The sequence below is a fragment of the Aedes albopictus genome, chromosome 3 (genome assembly GCF_035046485.1).
Source record: "Aedes albopictus strain Foshan chromosome 3, AalbF5, whole genome shotgun sequence".
Taxonomy (NCBI): Eukaryota; Metazoa; Arthropoda; class Insecta; order Diptera; family Culicidae; genus Aedes; species Aedes albopictus.
Genome location: NC_085138.1, coordinates 81,749,772 through 81,773,828, shown reverse-complemented (window position 1 = coordinate 81,773,828; position 24,057 = coordinate 81,749,772). Strand labels below are relative to the sequence as shown.

The 24,057-nt window shown below is 36.9% G+C and overlaps 2 protein-coding genes across 2 annotated transcripts in view; one reads left to right on the top strand and one right to left on the bottom strand.

Moving 5' to 3' along the window:
- Positions 1 to 24,057, top strand: part of LOC109413884 (large ribosomal subunit protein eL13) — a 258,035-nt gene that overhangs the window by 47,849 nt on the left and 186,129 nt on the right. The window lies entirely within an intron of this gene.
- LOC109413880 (CLIP domain-containing serine protease B4) overlaps positions 1 to 24,057 on the bottom strand; it is a 105,151-nt gene that overhangs the window by 45,485 nt on the left and 35,609 nt on the right. The gene's annotated exons all lie outside the window — the stretch shown is intronic.

Genomic DNA, 24,057 nt, shown 5'->3' with positions numbered 1-24,057 from the left:
TTGTCAACGTACAAACAGAACGCAAAAGTTCATCCGATGAAAGGGTTAGTACAGAACATGCACTCTACTTACAGTAGGCAACAGTGCCGGGGGGGCGGTGCGCAGTATCCCCTTTGTCGGTGGGTCCTTTGTCAATTGGCCCCTTTGTTGGATGAACCCAAGCCAAGGGAACGTCCATAAATTACGTCACGCAAAAATCGACCATTTTCAACCCCCCCCCCCCTCCCCCCTATGTCACACTTTTTGTATGAGACCTCTGAAATTTATGTATGGGTCGTCACACTTTGCTGAACCCCCCCTCCCCCCACAAAGCGTGACGTAATTTATGGACGTTCCCCAAGCCAACTCCACGCGGTCGGAATGCTCAAGCCACGCAGGTCACACTTTCACTTGGTGCAGAATTCTGGGACACTCGGGATACCAGCACTTCGTGTTTCTTCCTTTAGCCGACCTATGCGGACAGATCACTTTTTTTCTTTCTTGTTCGAGTTCAATTTCAGGAGTTTCATCCACACATGCACTTTACAGTCCGTTGCACTATAGTTCTTTCGGTCCGTGTTCGATCACACTGATGGGCAGCAAATTTAATTTATTGCTTTTGCCCCACTCACAGGTCACAAACAGTTCGAGGAACAGTCCACCATCGGGTAATCTTCTCCGCTTTTCTGTCGCCGCGCGACCAGAACTGATTCCGTACTTCCGTACTTGACCGGCACAAAACTACCGATACGATTTTGGCACTACCGCGAACCGACTACACTTCGACCGACACCAAACGATCCGGTTCGAAGGACCACATTTTATGTAACGAAAAAAGAACTAATTTGGTCCGGTCGCGGTGTAAGATTACGTAACTATTTATTCGCTCTCTTCGATATCTAGAATGATATAGGGGTTGATGCGTACGGTTTGATAGTTTATTCATAACTAACTGGTCTGGCTCTTGTATAGGCTTATATGAGATGCTCATGATCTACGAAACACGATCTGAAATTCTACCTGCGCTCGTTAGCGCGAGCGTTCGGTACGAAGATAAGGATAGTTTACAATATTGTGTATGATCGAGTGAGATCACTATCTATCTAATCTAGTACTTCGTTAGGGTGGTACAATTCATTTGGCAATTAATTCAATTTTCACCACCACTATTCGAAAGATATAGTATCCAGGTATCATCTCTGAAATTTTGGAAATGTTTCATCGAGGGAATTGATAGTTTGAGCGATTTCAAATTTTAGGGCGATTTTCAATGAAATTCTCTTTGAACTATAAATATTCAATCGTTGTTGTATCACGATCGTGGCCATCGACCTGTCCCTTATAAATTTGGAACTCAACATTCTAAACGTATTGTATTCGAGTATTCTTTCTGATAATTTGAGAACAGTTTATCAACGAAATCAAAACTTATCGTGAATTGAATTTATAATCCAAATCCATAGGTTTTTACAGTATTTCTGGTAAATACACGGTTCCCATACAAATAATCAAAATCAGTTCAAATGCTATTATAGTCAATCACAGCATTCAATAGTTGGATGAAATAGAATTTCGATGTCTTGGGCGTACAATATCTCCCCCATGTTTCGGCAAAATCACTGGGAACCCTCTCAGTAGCTTGCTCTTTAAACACACCAAAAGATTTCTCAGTGTATTCTCAGAATTGCTTAACGTGGAACCTAAATATAAAACTTTCAGGAAATTGATACGAACTTTGCAATCAACGTGGTATATGAATGTTTAGCGGATCTGTAACAATGCTTACCAGAAATTGAGAAGGAAAAGCAGCATTTTTGTAATGTGTAGAAGCGAGTCAGCAATTAAAACAAATTGGTGGGCGATTTTTATTAGCCTCACGGCATGGTGAAGTAGCGTTGTCATCATTCTTGCACGCGAAATCATCTAAGTTTGTAAGAGAAACTTCATGTTTGTTGTATAAATGAGCTCCTTGTATGGATCAGGAGTTGATATTGACTACCACTCCCCAACCTGCTTTGCACATAACTCTTAGAACGTTTTGTACAAAGACGCCAAAAAGCAAGTCCTGAAAAGGTACAGTTGTGTTCCATGATGGCTGTTGTGAGACATCAGCAACGAACGTTTGGCTTCAAAGGAAAAGCATGTCACAATTTCATGGACGCTTTGATGGTTCTTGAAGGAGGTCCTAAGCTACACGATCTTTTAAATGTAAGCGTTTAAGTAACTATGATGGTTTAATAATAATTATATTTCAGGCATTAAAACTCTACAAAGACATCTACAGAGCGTGTTTCATAGATAAATTGGATCCAGACTATACCTATAGGCTAAGGACTGTTCATTTTATAAAGAGGACAACTTTGCAAGGCTATGAAAAGAAAATGCGTAGTTCAAATTTGAGCATCCTTGGTTAGTTGTTCAGTACATTATATTAGCAGATAATAACCATAAAAAAATTGGTTTAAAATTATTGAACTTCATAGAAATGTGGCAAAGTGTTTCGAGAGATCAATTTTTCAATTCCCAAAAACTAAAGATAAACACAAAATTTCTGTAAAACATCGGTGTATCGTTTTTAATTGCATAAAAGTGGTTGCCATGCTGCAGCAGTTTGAGTGATACATATTCTGGCAAAATATAAACCTAATCGGAATAATGGTTGCTGAGATATTAAAGTTACAAATTGGACTCGATTTTCAGAATAAAATTTATTTGTTAAACAAAAATGTATTAAAATATTAAATTTTGAATGTTTTCAATGGATCTAGTCGAAAGTACTAATAATGCAATTTCAAATGCAGAAAACCGCTTCTTGATAGTAATGTTGGCTTGGTTACTGTGCTTCATTGCAGTTACCGGAGATAAAACCGCTTCGTTCTTTCAAGGTTCTTCTAAATAACGATGTACTCTATTGCAAATACAACTTAACAATGATGTCGAAAATAAAAATTAACATGTAGTTATTTTCAAATAAGGTATTTAATCACATAGGGTCAGACCTTGCTGAAAATAAATAATAATAAGCTTCTCTAGAATCAAAAACTTGCATTTATGGAGCAAAAAGTATGCAATTTTTCATTATGGCCATCATTAAGTATTAAATTTATGATGAAGAATGTACTTTAAAGCATATTTTTCTTCGGTATCATTTAGAATGCGATTCTCTTCTATACTGGACAAATTTTGAACTGATTCCGTAGTGTTATTGCATCACTGGACTTATATAAGTATTTTTTATCAATTTCATTGATAACAAGGTAACTCACTATATCAAGCTGTATAATGCTTGGTGCATTATTACTGACCAACTATTACACTCTACCTTTAGAAGAATAGTATTAGATCCCAACACATTGAAAAGTTCATGAAAATTTTTAAGTTATGTATGTGGAAAGTTGTGTAGAATTTTGAGAAATGGGGTTTTATTGAGTTTTAACGAAAACCGCTTCAGTTCCATAACTAAGGACAATTTGTATGATGTTATATTTTTCCTACACTGTAGAATAGCTATGGAAATTTATGCAAAAAACCGATAATGATTTTATTGAAAAATAAAAAAGATATCACACAAATAAAGTGTCCTCTTTATAAAATGAACAGTCCTTAGGTTTGGAACGACATGGGGAACCCTTAATTTGCCGAATTTCTCAAAGTTTCATATTTTGCAGTTCCAGTTGATGGTCTGAGATGATACATACTGGAAAATCTCTTGGTGTGTTCGAACAGCAAGCTACTTCGACCGTTCCTAGCAATTTTTCAGAAACATGGGAGAGAGAGAGATCGTACGCTCCAGACATCTAAATCATTTTTTTAAACCAGCTGTTAAATGCTGTGAATGACTACAACAGCGGGCATTTGAATTGGTTTTGGTTATTTGTAGTAAATAGTAGCTGTTTAATTGCTATAAATACTGTAAAAACCTATGGATTTGGATTATAAATTCAATTCACGATAACTTTTGATTTCGTAGATAAAATGTTCTCAAATTTTCAGTTCGAATACTCGAATACTATATGATTTAAATGTTGCATTCCAAATTTATGAAGGACAGGTTGGTGGACACGATCGTGATACAACAACGATTGAATATTAAAAGTTCAAAGATAATTTCATTAAAAATCACCCTAAAATTTCAACTCGCTCAAACTATCAATTCCCTCGATGAAACATTTCCAAAATTTCAGAGATACATGGATACTATATCTTTCGAATGATGGGTACCGCTTAGATGGGTATTTTAGTTTGTTAATAACGGTTTTAGGCACACCGTGGGTAAAAAATAGCTTCAATTCGATTAAAAACCAGGCCATACTAATCCAGAGCCATGGAGTTCCACATACCAGATGAAATAAACACATATATATGATGATATTGTAAAGAAAATTAAAAAATATGTTTTATTAGATATGAAATTTAACAACCTGTCTACTTTTCAGCGGTTTGAAAATTTTGATTGTCTTCAGCTTCAGGCGAAGTCTTGTAAACATTCTAAATTATATTTTTTTTTATAAAATTAGCCTGTAAGCGATCATGCAATGTTGAAACATAGATTGGTTAACGTCAAATGGACGAACATAAGGTTTCACGTTGAAAAAAAAACATGTTTCGCATGTTTTCCTGTCGCGTACTGTAGCCCTGAAACTCCCCAGAAAACCAACTGGAACATATCCGAATCCCCCTGAAATGCCCCTCATACTTCCGAAAGCCCTATGGAACCCACTAAAACCTTCCGGAATGCACATGCAACACTCTGAGGCTCCCAATACCATCTCTGGAACACTCATAAAACCTCCTAGAAACCCCTGAAAAGTCTGAAACCTTCTGAAATCCATTAACACCCCTGCAATTCCATGAAACCCCATGGAACACCGCTGAAACGCCTCTGGAACTCTTTTGAAGACGATCGAAACCCTTTGGAACATCCTTGACTTGTCTAGTCTAGTTTATACATACACAGCCATTTATTGAAAAAATCCTGGAAAATGATAAAGCCTGCGCACTTCAGAATCGGTACACTTTCAACCGGCTGCAGATCAAAAACGGTTTAACCTAGAAAAAAATGTTGTGAGAAGCAAATGACGCTTATTTATTGTATTTTGTAGGAAAAATATGAAAAATTCAGTTTTCATTTCTTCAAGATAAAATTTTGACCTGATTGTAAAATTCATGCAGTTTTATTCTGCACAAACAAATGATCGTCAACATTTGCAAATTTCACAGCTTACGGGCTGATATTTCCACAAGAAACAAAATTATATTCATCAAAGATATGCTAAAAACAAGTTACGACATTAAACTCTTGACAAATATGGTTCACAAGACCATAATAAACTTATATCCTTATTGCCCATTCACGCTATATTCAAAACATAATTTTACTCAAAGTAATTTTTCATGAAGAAATTATTCCTGGGATAGTTTTTTGGATCAACAATTCAAATAGCCCAACTTAATTCATATCGAAACCTGGAATATTTTTGGAATTATTAACAGTTTTCCCTCACAGTAGTCGGAAATTACCATCATAAGGCTAATTCCTCATAATAAGCCTAAAATAAGATAGTTTTCATGGATAAAACACTGAAAACCATATAGATTATTGAACTATAGATGTGATTCTATGATCACAAATAAAAAACTTCTGAGTAGATTCAGTTGTATTAAAACAAATCGTTAGATATTTCACGCCATCAAAATACATCCAATGAATTTCGTCAGCAATAGTCCATACAGCTTACGAGCCACGATTATTTATATCGTTCTGCATAAAATCATTGGTTTCTTGTATAAGAATACTAGTCGTATAGTATCCTTCCCGTATGCATATTTGCCGAACTAAAGTTTATGCGAAAACAACTTTTTTGACCTTAAATATCTATGCAAGCCTTTGATTTTCCATAAAACCCTTCAAAGGCTTACCATAGCTGTGGTCAAAAAACTATTTTCGGACAATCCGCGTAGCAAAACTCGTATTTAGCAGTGAGTTAGCTCGAAGCTGAAATAATGTTTATTTGAAAGTAGGGTTAATAACAGGGTTTACAATTCGTTTAGCTTACATTTTGTCGGCAATAGTGTATTCAGCTAACCACAGAACTACCTCATACGAATTCATTGAATATAATTGAAAACTAGAAATACACAGTAGTAATTTAGAAATTAAACAATTCAATTTAATAAAGAAATTTACCGTAGCTTATATAAATGCAAATCACTACGCATCCAGTCTAATTCTGACAACCTCCGTATTGCTACCTAAGCACACTGCAAAAACTGCAAATATTTATTTTATGTTTCGTACACATATATTTTTGCAATGTGTCTAGACAAATACTGTTTATGTGTGACACACATAATGAGCTGTTTCTCGGTGTTTATCGTTCTTATGTGTGATTACACATAAAAACAATACAGAATGGCAAATATAATCAATAGATGTGCTCAAATGGTTTTGATATGAGAGAATATAAGTTTTACTGGGGATTAATGTTACAAGTTAGATCCCATAAAACCTCGCATAAAACTGTAGAATTGATTTTAAAACAAAGCCAAAAGCTCATTTGAAATGAGTCAAACATCGTACTGCACCGAAAAGTTGGTTGAATGTGAACCACCAGAGAACGACCAAGCGGTCAACTTTGCAGCTCCGAGTGATGTTCCAAACCGTGAAAACACTTGAAAATTACCGAGTTTCCAATGATTTTTCGATGTCAAGTGATTGAGGACAACTTTTCCATGTCCCTGTGCACATGGCCGCTATGATTTACGTAAAATAACTCCACTGGGAGCTGCAACTTCTGCAGCATTTTTTTTGTAAACGCGTTTCAGTTGCCATTTTTTCACTTCGCACATCGCGGACGACTGACACAGACGCCATGCATTGTTATTATGTGTGTACACACATATTTTTTTGCTATAGGTGATAACACATACTAACTATTTGTAAAACTTATCTAAAGCATGGGCAACAAACATGTTGATTATATTTTAGGTAATAAAATGTATGTGTGGGAAGGTCAATTGTATCGATGTGAATTTTCACATAGAATAAATATTTGCAGTTTTTGCAGTGCATGTCATATCCTCAAACCGATGACAGACAACGTTCAGACAATAGTGACGTTGGAGCATGTTGCTGAATTGAGGGGTACACTAGGCTGCATCTTTTCGGAACAATAGCTATATTGGAAATTTGAAAACACTCATGAAATATTTTACCTCCCTTAATCAACAATGATAATACCAACAACTATTCTATACTGCGTAATTGGTGGGTTTGGTAATTATATATTCCTACACAAATCTTGAATCTGACAATGATTGGTTTTTGCTCAGTGTGCAGAAAAAACTGGCACTATTTACGAATTCAGATCAATAGTTCATCTAAAAATATAAAAACACTTTTTTTCCAAGTGACACCATTTTTGAGCGGCAGTCGGTTGAAAGTGTACCGATTCTAATGTGCACAGGCTTTAGAATCGACTAATTCCATCTTTTTTTTGTCATTATAAACTCTTGCAGCACATCGGCGATAAGCTTGCTAAGAAAGTCAATGTCACTCCTTGGCTCTTGGCAAAACCCTTTGGAATGTCCTTGATTGTTCTGAAACTCTCTGAGTGCTGAAACACTCCTGGACAACCCTGAAACCCCCGGAACACCCTTGGAACGTTCTAAAACACACTGAAACACAACGATCCTGTTATCCACAGGAACACTTTTAGAGCAACTCTTAAACCCTGGAATGCCGCTGAAGTGTCACTAAAGGCTGGAACTCCATGGAAACCTATTAAATATCCTTAAAACTCCCTGGAACACCTATGCAATCCCTGAAAACGACCCTTAAAATCTGTTGAAAACCCCTGAAACGCTCTAGAACGCCTTGAAACCGCCTAAAATGCCACTCATGCTTCTGAAACGCTTCTGAAATCTATTGAAAGTTCCTGGAACATCCCTAAAACCCGCCTGAAACGTCCATATAACCCCTTGAACCATGCTGGAATGTTCCTAAAACGTCCTAAAACACCTCTGAGACCCCTGGAACGCCTCAGAAACTTACTGGAACATCCATGGAATGCTCCTAGATTCCAAAAGAACACTTCGAAAACGCGCCTGAAACCCCCCCGTAACTCATCTGGAACCCTCTGTTCGACAATTGGAGAATTACGCTATATTTCAGGAGAGTCTCCAGTTAGCCTAGTGGTTAAGGCTATGGATCGCCAATCCGGAAACGGCAGGTTCGATTCCCGTTCCGGTCGGGAAAATTTTCTCGACTGCCTGGGAATAGCGTATCATTGTACTTGTCTCACAATATACAAATTCATGCAATGGCAGGCAAAGAAAGCCCTTCAATTAATAACTGTGGAAGTGCTTAAAGAACACTAAGTTGAAGCGAGGCAGGCCAAGTCCCAGAGATGACGTAGAGTCATAAAGAAGAAGAAGAAAAAGCTATATTTCAGGATTAGGTGGCGCTAGTAAGCAATCTTGCACTTTCCGGCACCATTGTTTCAAAAAGGCGAAATTGTTTTTGAAACAAATGCCTTCTCACTAGGCTGTGGATCGAATTTCATTCATTTTACGCAACTCACAGCCATTAACCCACACAACCGGCTGATACTCAGGAACTACCAGGAACATATAAAAATAAGTGGTTTTCACTATGATCGATGGGAAGAGTTGTACTTCATGCAAAGGCAGTTGTCAAACCGGAAGTTCATGCTTGAACCCGGAAATAAGTGTTCCCTGGTGCTATGTTTTGGGGATATTTTCTACAGCTGCCTTTTAGCTACTTTTCAATAAATAGCTGTTTATGATCAGTAGATCAACCAAAGTGGAACCTAAATCTGGCTTTGGATTTCTTAGCGAAACGTGTTTTTAACAAACGGAATCAAGTATGTGAATTGGTATAAAAACCTCCATACACCTGTAGTGTCTACCTAATGGTTGTGTGCATAGGATATCTACCTACATGAAATATTATTCATTACAGCAGTGCTTCCCAAACTGTGCGCCGCGGCGCCCTGGTGCGCCGTGATCCTTTCCCAGGTGCGCCGCAGGCTTTTGAGTTGTGACGAATCAAACAAAAGCAAACTCTTTATTTGTATTGCGGAACACCTTTAATTTTGTTTTGTTTAGTAAAACTAGTGTCGCTTCATTTTTTTTAATCTTTCCCTGAGTCTTCGTTTGTTCCACAGGATTTCTAGTACCTATCTTTTTTAAACATATCAATTGACACCAAATTTTAAAATGTTTAAATTTTAAGTTATTGAAATTATTTTTGGACCTTATAAGCTTCAGCTTAGCTTTTGATTTTACTATAACTTGTTCATAGTTTTTATTTCAAGAACCTTATTTGCGTTCTTTTCTGAAGCGGCATGCAGGTTTGCCGTTGTGACATTGTGAAGAGCTAGTTTTAACCATTTTGAACCGGACTGTTTCATCAGTACTGCCACAACCTCACTGAACTTTAAATAAGTTTGCCATGCTCGGTTTCATCACTGGAGTTATATATGGCCACTCCTTGAGGCTGGAGTTTAAGTCGAAATTTATGAAAATAAATAGTTCAATCAAAGCCCACCTGACAGGTTCTTTGCAATCTCTTCATGTGTCTAAATTTTCCAAAATAAATAAAAGTGTTTGAAAGTGTTGCTTTGCAATTTCCGTAAAAATTGAAGCTTTAGTCAAGTTCTGTGAAGTCATTTTATTTCAATTAGAATTCTTTAATTATTGCAAACGCTTTAGAATTTTTGGCTGAATTAATAAAAACCAGCAGTTTGTTTTACCTGTACATCTGAGTTTTTTTTTTCTCTTTTGTAAAGCTTCTATGATGAAATTAACATGATTTTTAAAATCTTACAAACATATTAAAATTATCTTTAAGGAATTTATTTAAAAAAATAGTTTTACAATTTTTTTCTGAATTCTATGAAAACATGGTACATAAAAGAAGTGAGGCTTTCCACGAAGCAGCACGAAAAAAATCCATTTTTTTTAATTTTGCATTTTTGATTTGCATAAAATTTTGCACAGCTGTTCTAATAAATATAAATAACTATTTTTTCATATTAAAACTTTTTATTGAGTCTCGACTAACTTTCAAATAGGGCCTATGAAAAAATGGAACACATGCAAATGAAAAATCATATCTCTGAAACTGCTTGTTTGATCGGAAAACTGTCTTCGGCGAAGTTGTAGATTAATAAATGGTGGCTCTCAGAAAAATACACATTGAAAAATTTATTTAGTTTTTCTTCTAAAAAAACTGAATTTTGTTACTAAAAATTAAATATCTCAAAAAGTTAGTTTTTTACCTTCGTGATATTTTGTGAGAATAAAGTTCATTCTGTTAGCTACCATCTGTAGAAATTTCATAATGGTAAAAAAATGTACAAAAAAGTTATGGCACTTTGAACATTTTCGGTTGTGTGTTTTTTAGAGTGTATGACGAGTTCACGCAAACTCGCCGTAGGGGTTTGGCAAAACTATCTCAGAATCCGATGGAATTTCTTAGCTTTAAAGACGTATTTTAAAGCAAGATTGCATACGTTGTTTTTTTTTATTTACCTAGACTAGTATTTGAAAAGGTCTAAAGTATTTGACCGTTTTTTACTCAATATAACTTAAAAATGACATTACCTACAAAAAAGTTATGTATGGGTGACTTTTAGATAATCATGTGAACTTTCATAACATTGAAAAATGTCAATACGCTTTAAAAGTAAAAAAAATGCAAATAAGAAAAATTATTTCAATTTGCAAAACATGACATTTTTGTAATTATTGAAAATTTTGCCATATATCGCAAGATGCGCACTTTTGAAGAAAAGCATTTCTGAGGTACCGTGATTTCGGGTGAAACTGATCAGTGGGGTGAAATTGATCGACGTGAGGGTCATGTTCATTTGTTAAAAATATTGCTTTAAACTTAAAACAATTTGTAGAAAATGACCATCATCCGGCTAAAGGATTATTGAATGATGAGTTACATGTTTTACAGTCAATTAGTCACATATTTCTGTATTAAATTCAATATTTTCCGTAATTGCGTGTTTGGCGAACCTCAAATACCCTTTCAAACTTTTGTTACCGTGGCTGTATCGCACATGTAATGAATATTCGAATGGATGCTTTTAGCTGCCAAGTATTTGCTAAACACGATTTCATAATCAAAAATTTTATATATAGGGTCTTGTACCATTTGGGCAGGTGTACCTATTTCGGGCACTTGCCGCTATAACTAAGTCAATTTCAAACCGATTGATTTGAATTTTTGTACAGAGTTAGATTCTGTACGTGCCTAACTCTATGCAAGAATTCAAATCAATCGGTTTGAAATTGACTTAGTTATAGCGGAAAGTGCCCGAAATAGGTACACCTGCCCAAATGGTACAAGACCCTATTCAAATTTATACATAAAATTGCACTTTTCGGAAGTAATCACTTTTTCAGTATGAAAAGTGCATACTTTAAGGCGTTTTCATGAAATTTATTAAATTTAAAACTTGATTTAGTTATTCAAGTTTTAAATTTAATAAATTTCATGAAAACGTGATTTCATGAATTGAGAAAACTCGTTAAACTTTTGCGCAGCATTTCGCATTCTGGGGTTGTTAATTCAGGTGCAAAACATATTTTTGGCACATGCAAAGGTATTTCATTTACTGATCAATTTCATCCCGAAAGCAAAATTATTGATTTTTTATTTTAAATGATATTTACCTATTGCAATAAAATGATTTGTAGTAAAAGTTTCAATCTCGTTGACTGATGAGAATCATGGTCGTACTTGTTTATTGCTTTGAGTTTGACTTTCTTTGGGTGATCGACTGTACGTTGGATGATATCTATAATTGGCAATTCAGTCTAATTTGGTCAATCAAAAAGAACTATATGGTTTCTTAACCCGACGTTTCGGTCCTTATTGGACCTTTTTCAAGGATTCTGTAATGTTTGAGTTTGACCATATCGCTGCATTCGAAATCACGGTAGCATTAGTAGAAAATTTTTGACAGCTCCTCCCCTCTTAAAGTATATTCTCCTATACCTAATAGAAGGCTCCTAGAAATATCATAAACTTCCTCTAAAATGCTACGTCTTTAATGGACGGTTCCTAACAACAAATACTGCATGTCATCATTTTGCGTGTTTCTCTTCGGTAGAAAACAAAAGATTTTATCCAGGGCGTTTTTTACAGATATTAAATTAAACATAGCTCCATATGTTTAAATCACAAGTCTATCTAATGCAAAGTAGGTATTTATTTTATTCTCTTATGAATAAGAAAACTTTTAAGTTGAAATTCGACTTCTGGTTGATGTTCTGAATTTCTGTGTAACAAATCTGGTGTTCTGGTTCAAAAGAGAATCCTAAATTAAGTATATTCTTTGTATTGGATAGATTTATAATTGAAACATGTAAAGCTATGTTCAATATCAATATGTGAAAATCCACGTATAAAAATACCCAAAAATTGGTTTGACTCAAAAAAAAATATTTTGTGTTGGGTTAGATTTAGATAATAGCAATTTAATTACTTTGATCCATTTTGAATTCTATTCTTATTGGTTGGTGTGGGGTTTGGTTCTCCGAAATAGGATTAATTTAATTTCGCAAATGGGCATGTATTCCAAATTGACTTCAATTTATTTTTTAACTTTTTTTAGCGTGATCGTTTTTTCAATATTTTAATTTTTTACTTGAAAGTTTACACAAATTCCTTAAAGTCACACATACCACACTTTTTTGCAGGTCATGTTATTTTTAAGTTATATTGGTATAAATAACAAAGTCAAAAGCTTAAGCCCTTTTCAAATATTAGTGTATATAAATTTTAAAAAAACAACAAAGTATGCAACGTTGCTTTAAAGTACATAGTCTTCATACCTACACAATTCCATTGAAATCTGAGAGGGTGCTGCCAACCCCAAAATCTAGTTTGCGGGAAATTCGTCATGCACTCTAAAAAAACACGCAACCAAAAATGTTCAAAGTGCCGTAACTTTTTTGTACATTTTTTTACCACTATAAAAATTTTACAGATGATAGCTAACAGAATGAACTTTATTCTCACAAAAAAACACGAAGGTAAAAAAATAACTTTTTGAGATATTTAATTTTTAGTAACAAAATTCAGTTTTTTCAGAAGAAAAACTAAATAAATTTTTAAATGTGTATTTTTCTGAGAGCCGCCATATATTATTCTACAACTTTGCTGAAGACACCTTTCCGATCGAACAAGCCGTTTCCGTGTTATAATTTTTTATTTGCTTGTGTTCCATTTTTTCATAGGCCCTATTTGAAAGTTAGTCGAGACAAAATATGAACTTTTGATATGAAAAAATGGTTTCTCACATGAAAAGGAATAGTATACAAAAATATCAAGTAAATTAAAAACATCGATTAAAATGGATTCGTGCTGGTCCGTGGAAAGCCTCAAGTGTTTCACGATTTTGCCTTTGACATTTTAAAGTGAAAGCTGTTTTTAATTAAAAAAAAAACCCCTTTTAAAATCTTTGGTGCGCCGCGACATTTTTTGGAAATTTCAAAGGGCGCCGCGATAGCAAAAAGTTTGGGAACCTCTGCATTACAGTACCTAAATGTTAAAGAGTGTTTGCAGTGAACTTAGAATGTACTAATAGACTATGACGTCACACAACGCCTCATCGTCGTCGTTACCGGAATAGTGCCGTTATTCTCGTTTGGCTTTACGAATCCCAAATAATCATGGATTTGCAGCTGTATTGTGTGCAGATTTGTGGTGTATATAAAGCAATCATTACTTTACATGAGCATTTAAAGTTCTTTTAACCTTTCTGGACTGCACCGCGCTAACGCTGTATAAAAGTGAATGTACCCCAAATGTTATTTCCTAAGGATCATAGGTTTGGACCTCTAGTTTCGGAATCTGTAGGGCTAAAAATAATTCATGTTGGGTTTTTGATGTTTATGATTTTTCAATACAAATGTCGAAAAGTCATTTTGAGATCAATTTCATCCCATATAAAATGTGTGGGATAAAACTCAAGATGCACATATTCTGAATCTAGAGGTCCAAAATTACGGTTCTACAAAAAAAGAAAAAAAAACTTTGAGGTACATTTCCTACATTAAATCAGCTTTGATTGCACTTGTAAAGGTTACTTGGGGTTGACAGATCATTTGATTATACTTGTTTGCACCTTGTCAAGTATATGGAATCTACAGTATGTATCTGAATGACACATTATAGGATATGGGTTTCTAAAACCCATCAAAAGAATGGATCAGTATTAATGAATGTTTAAATTTTATGAAGACAGTATATTCGGTCAGCTTGTTAAGTAGGTCAAGGTTTACATATAATGTAGAAATTGCTTTTGAATTTCACCACTAGGTGACGCTGGTGAGCAAGAGAGTTTAATTTTTCCTATATCTCAGGATCCCAATTAGATAGAAAAATCACAGACAAACAGGCGTAACACTTCGAACATTTTTCGATTTAAATCATAGTCACGGAAACATGTTTGCCCAATGCTAAAAGGACTGAATTTGGCCAACCAGCAACTAGATGGCGATATTGGGCAAACGTCAAACTCGAACAAAATCGATGCGAGCGCCACGGATGGTCGGTTGACAAACTGTCAAATGTCTGTGTTACGTCTGGTTGTCTATGAAAACATGGTATCTTCGACAAAAATGGTTGGAAATCCTAAGAAATTCCTGAAGGAAGAGAAGTTCCTGGAGGAATCCCGGTAGCAATCCACCGAAGAATTCCTGGAGGAATTGCTAAAAAAATTATAATCGATGGTGGATGGTGGAATTCCTAAAGCAATCGAAAATAATTCCTGGACGGGTTTCCGGAGGAATTACAAGTGGACTTCCTAAATGAAGTACTGGAGGGACCTTGGGAGGAATTACTAAAAGAATCCCTGTATTAATTTATGAAAAAATCAGGGAGGAATTGTTGATGAACTTCTTGGTGGAATTTCAATAATTTCAATAACTTGAAGATTCTCGTAGGTATTCTGAGGGAATCCTGATGAAATTTCTGAATCCCTGATGGAAATTGTGGAAAAATTGCTGAATAAATCCTGGTGAGATGATTTTAAACCTTTTCAGATGAGCTGCTCTCAATAATTTGTACGGTTTTGTCAACATGCTCAAAAGTTTGACTTCAAAAGCATATTGCAAAAGCATAAAGCACCATGCTAACAGATGAAACATTAAATTTTGATTTTTTTTTTACAGACAAGATGTTCAAGATCTACAGTTGATTTAACAAAAAGTTTGTGTATTGTGACGGACTCCACAACTTTTCAGAAGAACGAATTAATTCAAATAGGGTATCGGTTTCCTTACTCAGCATATTTGCTCCCATTTTCATCCTGCTCATAACACAGGATTAAAACATTGTTTATTTTGTTTCTTGTTTATGTAATTTTTGTTAGAAGTGAGCACCAAAATAACGGAATTATTTGGTGCCGTAATAGACTTATTTTCGAATATGATGGATGGGAATATATGTTTACTAATGGTTCCGTGACCCTATTTCGAAATTATTTGAAATTAAAATTGCAAATGACCATTAAGCATGTGTCTATCGTTAAGCAGTCACGAAGATACTCTATGCTCAAGCAAATCAAGAAAATTGTCATTAGAAGAGTTCCTGGGCTGACCGGGAATGGAACCCGTCACCTTCACCTAGCTATATGAGTCGGGTCCTTCAATTTTTGCATGCATGTGAAAAGGCACCTGACAACATCGACTGCTTCAATCCATCAATTCATCGGACATTGGAAAGCTTTTCCTCTCATTAAAATCCCTTTCATTAAAAATCACCCCCACACGACGATGTTCGGAACAACCGATATTGAATACATGTCTCATTTTCCTGACGACATCAAATTACCAGCTCATTTTATGCCCGACAACAAAACACAAACAACATCAACAACACAAAACAGCGCCGTCATCATCATCTTCACTACTATAATAGTAGTCATCACCATCGGCGGCGAGGCAACAACATCATCATCAAATATCGCATAATAGGCTCCTCGGCCCTCGGCCCAAGCAGACAGACACGCACGCACCGCACACCCATCTATGACAGACTAGTGGACTATAACGAGCAGTTAAGTGAAAGGAGTAGGTCGGAATGAAATGCACTTTCAGATCGGAACAAATCTTAGGATATAAGGTTGTAATAATGGCGTAATAAATGAAATAGCTATGTGCAACTAGCCAGAACCATAGCGTAGTCCCATGGCGCCCTTGGCAAGCATTCAGATTGGCGCCCCACGACAATTGGCTTCTTTAGCGATGTTTAGATGACTCCTGAATCTGCATGTCAAACTGAGCCAAAATCCAAATTTTCATGAATTTTGGTGCCCGGGAACCTATTTAAAGATCAGTTCGAAGTTTGTATGGGCTCGATTTGTCGAATCACCCCTCGTTGCATTTTGTAAGAGGCGGAGCTGTCAACCAGTTGCCCAGCTGTCAAAAGGTGATTTCAAAAAATGTCTGAAATTGATTTTAGCTACCAATATAAAGTTCTAAAAATCTAAAAAAAAAACCTAATTAATCCACCTAGCGGTGATGGCGCCTTTCTCGTGCCTTCAAAACCCCATTTCAATAAAACTCAAGCGAAATGTTTATGTATATCGCACTTTCATACAATTAACAGAAATCCATATCATGATACCAGAAATCATATCGTTTATCTGGCTTTTAATGTTTGAGCCTCAAACTCTTAAGAAAAAGACGCTATCTTGAATTTGAAGCCGCCATTTAGGATTAAAGATTACCATCTTGGATGTTCTGGTCGCCATTTTCGGAATCCAGACATCATCCTCATACCAAATATACCAATAATGCATTGTTTCAGGCCCCAAAACTCCATTGAACAGCCGCGATATTGAATTCGGAGCCGCCATCTTAAATTTTAGATCGCCATTTTGGATATCCTGATCGCCATTTTGGAGTCTGAAAGTCTTCCCCATACCAAATATACCAATATTGCATGGTTTTAGAGCCGAAAGCTTCATTAAACAGCCGTTAGAGCCTAAATCTCCATCAATCAGCCGCCATCTTGAAACTGAAGCCGCCATCATTGATTTTAGATCGCCATCTTGTAAATTTTGGTCGACATTTTTTGACTCCGGACATCTTCCTAAAACCATGAAGCATGAGCATGAGCAGGTTCAAAACTTTTCATTGTCAGTACCGGCGCCGGCCACGTCCTTACGGTCATCGGGGAAGGGAAGGAATGTTAGTGTGACATCCGTTGCTACTAGAGACAAGGGAAGGGAAGGGATAGAAAGTTACATAGATCTGGATTCACATTGGTAAGTGATGTGAGCTATGCAACCCTTGATATGATTCGGTCTTCCGCCAGCCGGCTGTCGGAAGAATACAATAATTTTATTGTATTTTTATGTATTAAATTAAATTTTATACCTGGTGTGAATAATTTTTAAACCACGCTTATGTCGGATCAACTCGTAATAACACACGTTCCAAGCTTATCGTTTCTGAGTCACAAAACAATGCTGAAAAACCGAAACCCGCGCCGTAGCTTTACGAGAAAACTGGACAACTAAATGACCAAAATCGTTGCTCTTGAGTTTCACCTATGTTCTTGTATTAAATTTTTTTCGCGTTTCCGTGTTAATAAGATTACGGATAAAAAAATCGTTGCACATATTTATTAACCGCGAATGTTCGCAGATGTGATGAACAAAAAAAAACAAAATTATGGTACTCGACACGAATAAATCGACGCGGAAAACGTGGTCTACTTGTCACTGAATCGTACGGTAATCTTGACCTTTCTAAAGAAAGAAATACTTCACCATTTTGATCGCTGGTTGCCTGCTTGCAAATCTGAAATAGAAAATAGTTCTAAATTGTGATACGTTCTCCACTGTTATATTTTTGTAAATTGTTATTTATATATAAGTTAAATATACCTTCATCCCTCTGAAACAAACGGTATATTAGCAGGGAAAAATGAATAGAGTTATACAATAAATTGATAAATAGTGTAAAAAAGTTCACCAAATCTTGATACTGGAATGTTCCTGCATTTAAATAAACCAGGCTGGAAAATAGCAAGATCAAAACTTGATATGGTAGATCTTACACCGTAACGCACCGTTACTCCGACATCTTCCTAAAACCATGGAGCCTTAAACTTCTTTAAACAGACGCGATCTTGAATTTTAAGTCACCATCTTGGATTTCAGACCGCCATATTGGATATTCTAGTCGCCATTTTAGGAGTCCAGACATCTTCCCCATATTAAATATTTCCATATAGCATGCTTTAAGAGCCAAAATCTCTAGTAAACAGCCGCCATCTTGAATTTTGAGCCGCCACCTTGAACATTTGGCTGCCATCTTGAATTTTGGGCCGACATCGTGGAGCTTCTGGTCTCAAGCGTTGATTTCGGATCGGTTACGGACAACTACCGGTTCAGATATGTTCTGATACTGTTTTCCTGCTAACCGTTCATCAATATTGAAAATGCAGCTGTTTGATGTGTCGCATGCATGGGTTTAGTACTCTTTTATATTTGGCCACTTCCGGTGGGACATCCGGAACCGGTTCCGGAACACTACCGGTTCAGATATGGTTCGATTCTGTTTTCCTGCTTACCGTTCGTAAGATTATCGAAAATGTCTCTCTTTGATGTGTCGCATACATCGGTTTGGTACTCGTTTATATTTGGCTACATCCGGCGGAACATCCGGAACCGGTTCCGGAACACTACCGGTTCAGATATGGTCTGATACTGTTTTCCTGCTTACCGTTCATCAGGTTATCGGAAATGCCGCTGTTTGATGTGTCGCACGCATAGGTTTGGTTCACTTTTATATTTGGCCATTTCCGGCGAGACACCCGGAACTGGTTCCGGAATACAACCGGCTGTCTCTAATGTGGTCCTAACCTATTTATTTGATAATCAGTCATCAGGTTATCAGAAAAGCCGTTATTTGTTGTATCGCATGCATGGGCTTGGTACTCTTTTATATTTGGCCACATCCGTCAGGACCCCCGGAACCGGTTCCGGAACACTACTGGTTCAGATATGGTCTGATATTGTTTTCCTGCTAACCGTTCATCAGGTTATCGCAAATGCCGCTGTTTGATGTGTCGCATGCATGGGTTTGGTACTCTTTTATATTTGGCCACTTCCGGTGGGACATCCGGAACCGGTTCCGGAACACTACCGGTTCAGATGTGGTCTGATACTATTTTCCTGCTAACCGTTCATCGGATTATCGAACAATCCGCTGTTTGATGTGTCGCATGCATGAGTTATGTTCAATTTGATATTTGGCCACTTCCGGCGGGACACCCAGAACCGGTTCTGGAACACTACCGGTTCAGATATGGTCTGAGACTATTTTCCTGCTTACCGTTCATCAGATAATCGTAAATGCCGTGGTTTGATGGGTCGCATGCATGGGTATGGTGCATTTTCATGTCTGGCTACTTCCAGGGGTACCGGTTCCGGAACACCTAAATGGCCATAACTCCGGAACGGCTGGACCGATCCTTACCATTTGCAATAGGAAACAATGGGACCAGATTCCGCGTCGAATGAGCCGTCGATCGTTAAAATCGGTTGATATTTACTATCTAAAAGTGAGGTGACCTTTTTTTGTACACATACACACACACAGACATCATCTCAACTCGTCGAGCTGAGTCGATTGGTATATGAAACTTGCCCCTCTGGGGGCTCTATCGAAATTTCATTTTGGGGTGAACATATAGCCTTTCGGTACACCTTGGTGTGCGAAAAAGGCAAAACCATAGTGGCTCAAAAAAAGGTACTCTTTCTTTAAAGGTTGGATTTTGGTGTTCCGAAGAAACAGATTTTCCCCGAATTTTTCTTTTTTCTTAGAGTATTTTTCAGTTGTGTATTTCTTTAGGAGTTTGAAACAACCTCTTTAATTTCGAATTTATCTTTATTGTTATTTAAATTTAAATTTGCTTTATCAAATAAATTTACCAATGGGTTCCTCTGAAGTTTAATCAAAATATTTCCCAGAAAAAAGTGGATTTTCAGTAATCATTAGACGCACCATGGACATGGAAGAATGCCGGGAAAAAATCCTGTAGAACTCGCTTTATAAGTTTTTTGTTGGAATCTCCAGAAGAATTCCTGCTGGAATCACTGAATGAACTTCTGAAACTCTGGAGGAGTTCCTGCAGGAATATTCGGAGGAATACCTGATGAAAACCCGGCAAACATTTCAGCAAGAATTTTCAATTCCTGGAAATCCTAAAACAGTCTGTGAAGAATTGCCTGTAAGAATTCGTGGAGTAATTCCTGATAAAAAAAAACTGAGGATTCTCTGGAGGATATTCTAAAAATCCCCAGAAGGTTTTACGAAGAAATCCCTGGAGGAATTTCTGAAGAAATCCATGTAAAGCTTTAAAAAAAAAACCTTTGGAGAAATTTTGGATGAAATTAATGGCGGATTTTCTAACGGAATACCTGGGGAAATTTATGAAAAAAAATCCAAGTTCATGATTTTCTGGAGGAGTTTATGGGAAAACTCGTGGTTTTATAGAGGGACTCCAGCAGAAATGTATGGAGAAATCTTTGGTGAACATGGAATTATTTTTGGAAGAAATCAATGGTAAATTTTCTAAGCGATATGAGAGATTTCTTCTCAGAGGCATTTCTGAAACAATCCTGGGTGAGATTTCTAAAGGAATTCTCCAGAAACCTCCTCTAAAGGAATTGTTGTTGAAAAGAAGAAAGATAGTCACTTTTTACAATTTTAAAAAGTTTGGTTGGCCATATTGATTTCGGCCGCCATCTTGGCCTTTAATTCCAAAACTTTTTTTTTACCATGATGGCATCCACCGCTTATCAATTTTTCGCATCAATTGAAAGCTGAGACATTTATACATAACATATTAAAAAAATTAGAGATGTCTTTTTCTTCTTTCAAAAGTTATCTGCCATTTTGAAAATCATGCCACTTTTGCGCACTGGACCCGGTGCCGGCCGTTTACATATATGCAGCGTTATTTCGGAGTGTTGACGAACACGAATTTGAAATCTGAACCCACTTATGGAAAGCTGTAGGTTTAAAGTTTTCAAAACACTAAACAAGTTTTAAAAGCAATGCCCCCATCATTGAGAAAAAGTCAATAACGGAAACAAACCTCCGATTTACCCAAATTTTGCGGCAGGCGCTTTTGTGTATACATGCAGGCGTAAACTCTGGTTGCATGTCGTTGCCGGTGCGCATGGAAATGTATGGAAACGTGGCTTGATTTACAAAACTGCAGATAACTTATGATAGGAAAAATAGACATCCCTAATTTTTTGATATGTTACGTATAAATATCTCAGTTTTCAATTGAAACAAAAATTTTGAAAATCGGTGGTTGCCAATGGTGAAATGGTGAATGGTGAAAAAAAAAGTTTTCGTATAAAAATCCAAGATGGCGGCCAAAATCAATATGGCCGACCCAACTTTTTATAACTGTAAAAAGTAGCTCTATCTTCCCTCTTTTCAACAACATTTCGTTTTGAGGTGGTTTATGGAGAAACTTTCGAGTTATAACGGTTTAAATGAGCCACCATTTGACCAAAATCGAGGGGTTTGCAAAAATTGTTGTGGCTCTAACTGACGGGGGGTCCATCAATTTGAGTAACCAAATGCATTTTCCTTACTTTTTTGGGGAGGACTTTCAGAAAATCGCCACCTTAAACGTTTTGAAAACAAGGTGTAAATAGTGGGCTGATCTCAGCGAGAATTACTCATGGCAAACGCGATTTTCGTCTAAAAATAGAAGTTCATCAACACTTCTTTTTCTATAATCCAAAAACAGATTCCAATCAAGGGTGTAGTTCAAGGCTAAACCCGATCCTTTTCCTCCGAGAGAACAATTTACCTCACTCTCTCCAAGGTTATACACATATTTGCATATTTGTTGCAACATTGTGCATTATTGGTGTTCCCCTGGTGTTCAACCACGCACAACAAAACAGTCCTAGAGATTGCAGCACTAGCAACAGCAACAGCACACAGTGGGTGGGAGCTAGCAGAGCGATGGTTGCATACGGGTGCACCGATAATGGCAATTTCCCAGTGGGTATTCCACCCACTGCTGCTCCCGTTCAATGTGGGGGGAGGGGGGGGGGTGGCCGTCGGCCAATTCCATGAATGAATGGGAGCTTGAATCGCGTGTGTCGCCGGGAGACCAAACGAACCGAGAGACACATTTTATTATGCGCGCAAAGTACCATCAATGCCAATTTATCCGGCTTGATTACGGTTCATTGCGCCGCTTTGCGACGGATTATATCAGCTGGCGATTCCATCAGAAACGCATCGCCCGCCATGATTGTTTGTGATTGTTGTTATTGTGGCGATTCGAATGAGAGGAAGGTAGGTATTTTGCAGCCAATGAACCGGGCAATTTGCGGGTGGTAGGTGCCTTCGTGCGATAAATGTGCCTGTCAAGGGACGTTGCTCACAGGATTGTTATTGAATTATTTTACATATTTAAGTAATTATGTTCATTTTCAAGTGGCATCCGAGTACAATATTTTTCAGCTGCATACAATGTTTGTTTTAAATTGTACCCTTTGATATAAACTGTAGGTTCTACCGAAGTCAAGCAATAAAAATTAGCGTAATTTTATGTCGAGAATGACACTTTTGCTTGAATCATGATGATGTTATTGAGGTAGTTTCTCTGAGAATTCCAGAAAAACATGTGGCACTGGAACATCTCTGAGGAAATCATCGTTACAGGATTTTTTGAAAAAAAAAATAGAGTTTCAAAATTTTAGAAGATTTCTCCTTTTGGAAATTTCTACCATGATTTCTTCCGATATTGCTCCAGAAACCCCTTCCGAAATACACTTCTTCCGTTTAGGATTTCTTCAAGAAACCTCTGGGATTTTTAAGGAGCTTCTTCTGAGATTCCGGAGTGACTGGAGAAATCCAATATGGGAGATTCAGTTGATATTTTTTTCCAAGTGGTCTATCCAGGATTCCTGCAGAAGTTCCCTCTGTGCCTCATCCAGGAGTTTTTTTTTCCTTAGATTCCTAAAGAGATTCCATCTGGGATACATCCAGAAAACCAGGAATCCTCCAGGAATAATTTTTGTGATTCCTTCAAGAAATTCCTTCTGAGATTTGTTTTAAGGTTCGTTAAGGGAATGAGATTACTTTTGAAATGTCTTCAGAAGTATTTTTTTCGGGATTCCCAGAAGGAATTCCTAGAGATTGTCTCGCGCGAAAACGAAAACAATAGATGCGCGGGTGTTTAGGGTTTAGTATTGTATTGTTCCATGTTGTGAATGCTTATGGTTTGATTTATTGATGTGTCCTTCGTTGCGTTCAGTTCATTCCTGCGTCGAACGGGCTTAAAGTTTCTGCTCCCTAATGAAGTGGAGACGCGCGTCAGGATTCTATTTATTAGATATGTTTTCGTATAGTGAAGTGGTCGATTGAGCGCGAAAGTTAGTGTTTATTGATCCACACTAACCACAGGTGACTCCCAGATTGACAATGTACACTACCATACTAACAAACATTCCTTCCTGAGACAAACGTGGAGATGCAGTGGTTCGCGGTCTCTATAACAACGTTTGTCTCGCTCACATTCCCTCCCATCCTCGATGACCGTAAGGACGTAGAAGGCGCCGTTATTGACCTTACTAAAGTTGAGAGCTCTTAAACTGTGTGCTTTGAGAATGGTAAGCTAGTCCCAAGCCCTATTCATTGGTTCTTTGTGCAATTTCGATTGATCTAGTCAATCACGAAGTAGAAACTACGAATTGTGCGGTTATCTATGATCATGCTCATTCTCATGCTCACAGAAGGCATTCCTGGAGAATTGTAATCTCAGAAGGAGCTTTTGAAGGAAGAAATTTATACAAAACTGCTGGAGGAATTGCATAAAAAAATGAAGAACTAAGGAAGAACCACAGAAGGCGTTCCCTAAGTTATCATGGAAGCAGTTCCTAAAAGAATTCCGGAATAAGTTCTAAGATGAATCCCTCAAGAAGTTTTTCCTGGATGAAACCAAAAAAAGGATTCCTGAAATTTCTGAAGGAATGC